This window comes from Varanus komodoensis, unplaced genomic scaffold (assembly GCF_004798865.1).
Source record: "Varanus komodoensis strain SLA01 unplaced genomic scaffold, ASM479886v1 scaffold53, whole genome shotgun sequence".
NCBI lineage: Eukaryota > Metazoa > Chordata > Lepidosauria > Squamata > Varanidae > Varanus > Varanus komodoensis.
The window spans coordinates 3,702,344-3,704,951 of record NW_025336126.1 but is presented as its reverse complement, the minus strand read 5'-3'; positions in this window follow the sequence as shown (position 1 = coordinate 3,704,951).

Sequence of the window (2,608 nt, the reverse complement as noted above, 5' to 3'; positions counted from 1 at the left end):
CCTCAGGTGGAGGTCGCCTTTTCCCCAGTGTGGCGCAGGGTGGTTATCTCAACCACTGCAAAGGGGTCCACTGAAGAGCCTACTTACCCCTTTTCATTTTTCTGTGCAATGCGAAGGCAAGTAACAGCAGGAGGAGAAGTAGAACCCCAGCGACAACACAGGCCCACACAACAGTCATGTTTGGAGGGTCACCTGCAAGATCATGGACATCTTGAGTTAGACTGCTGTAAGGGTTACCGAAGAAATCTGTAGTTGGTGCTGATGAGGTGCCTGCAGTGACCTTTCCACATCCATCCACCTGTCCATCACCAGCTTCTCTCAGGGTCTTCACGAGCCTTTTCTCCATCATCTGCCCGTGTCTCCTCCTCTGCCCACCTCACCACAGGTTGCCGCTTCTTTGCCCCACCTCATTGTCATGTGAATGAAGCAACTCATCAGTGGGTCTTCTCCATCTCATTGGTGTTTTGCAAGTCAGATTTTTGATAAATGTGGAAGGCCGTGGTTTTTGGGGGAAGCTAGTGGCAACAACCACAAGCCCCTTCATAAAAATGCATCAAATGTTTCAAAATATCCTAATTGCCAGATTTTATATTATCCCACAGTTCAGTCGTATTATTGGAAAATGACTGCCATTTCCCGAAAATTGATATGGCAGGTAAGGATCTTCAGTAACCAGATTTGTGGTTTGTTGTAACGACTCACCCTTTTCTTGACTCACTTTCAAACATGCTGCCCCATGCGCAATGCTGTCAACATACATATAAGAGATGAACGAATCAGCCTAGTGGGAACACGAGGAACTCATCTGTCTCTGCTTATTCATGTACCCACATATTGGCCAAATTTAGCACAGGGGAAGCATGCTCTGGGGGAGTTTTCAAAACCCCCAGCATCCTGCACCGAACATAATACTAAAACTCCTTGGCAAGTGGATACGGGTGTGCCATTTGGCCCACGATATATCTTGGGGCATACATCTCCAGGTCGTTTTCCATGGAAGACAGCCTTGAACTATGGGCCGGGACTCTTCAGAGCACCTCACCCTGCTTTTCTGGGGGCAGGAGGGAGTGCTATAAAGCAGGGGGGAGTGGAGCGCAAGGAGTCCTCGGACCCCCTCAGAAGGAGTCGGATCAAGGGAGAGAACCAGCTAGGGATTGCCTGCCATCCCTGCCCTGCAGCCCTCAAGCAGCAGGAGCCACCCTGAGGGTTAATGCCTTTCCAAGAAAGAGGGAAGGAGAGGAGTATTTCAGTTTTGATTCAGCTCCTTTATAGCATTTATAAATACTTCTTCACCGGAGGGATGGCACTCCTTTTAGGCTGCCTGTGAGTCTGCTGAGCACCAATAAAGGATTGTATTTCGAAGGTTTTCTCCGGGCAGGGAAAGGGGGCAAGGGGGCAGGAGAGAAATGCTGCCGAATGCTTGAATACACACTCAGAGGTGTGTGTGTGGGGGGGGGGGGGGGGGAGCAGGAATTAGCAGATTCCCCTGACCTGGCAAGGTCACCCTGCAAAATGGCTCAGGCAGAGTGTGGGAACCAAACCATCCTGGAGCAGGAGGGAGGTGCTCTAGCACAGGGAGGGGCGGAGAGCGAGGGAGGGCCCTTAGACCCCTCTGAGGGGCATCAGGCCAAGACAGCGGACCCCTTACACCTCCGTCCAACTCTCACGCTGCATGAGCCATCCCCACGGCAGAGTCAAAATCCTTCTGAAAAGGGGGCAATGCTTCACTTGCACAGACGCTGCTCCTGCATATCAAGGCGATTGCTCCCTTGATTTATGCTGCTTGTAAGCCAGCCAAGCTGCAATAAAAGGCTATGCTTCTAAAGTTTTTTCTGAATCCACTGGAGGGGGGAAAGAGTGAGTGAAAGAGGTGCCCCTGACAGCCAACTCATGAGGCCTCCAGAAAAGCTGCCTGCGCTTCAGCTGAGAACAGTTGTGGAACTCCCTGCTGCAGGGAAGTTATGGTGGCCAAGGATTTTGGAGTGTCCAGAGGGGGATTTAATATAAAATGATGTTATTAATTTCCAGCTGATCATGCCCAGCACTGCGTCTTACGCCCTCCATTGTGTGACTGGTGGACTTCCACCATTTTAATTTCTCCCCAGTGAGTCCTGAGGACAGAAACTGGGAGAGAGCCTGGTGCAAGGTGTCCTCAAGGCTGGGCCATACGTAGCAGCCTGAGGCGAGTCAGGAACCAGAAGCCGTGAGCAACTTTTCTGCCACAATCATTAGGGGCAAATACCCACCTGAAGGTAGATCGCCACCAATGCACCCAGGCCAGTCCCAAATGCTCCCCAGCAGTAGGAGCTGCAGGGAAATGGCTTTCGGGCACAAGAAGGGGAGCCTGAAGAGGCAGGCACATTTTCTGCCTGTTCCAAAAATTGCCTTTCCATCATTCCCCACCCAATTGCCATGGAAGTGTTCGGCTTGTGCAGCTGTAATCTGAACTCCCGTGCAGACCATGCTGAGGAAGTGGGACATGGAAAGCAGAGGGGACAAGACAGGAAGCCGTCCTCACCTCTCACATGGAGCTCAACAGGGTCACTCGGCTCGGACCACACAAAGCGCTTTCCTTTGCGATGATACTGACATGCGTAGGTCCCTGCAT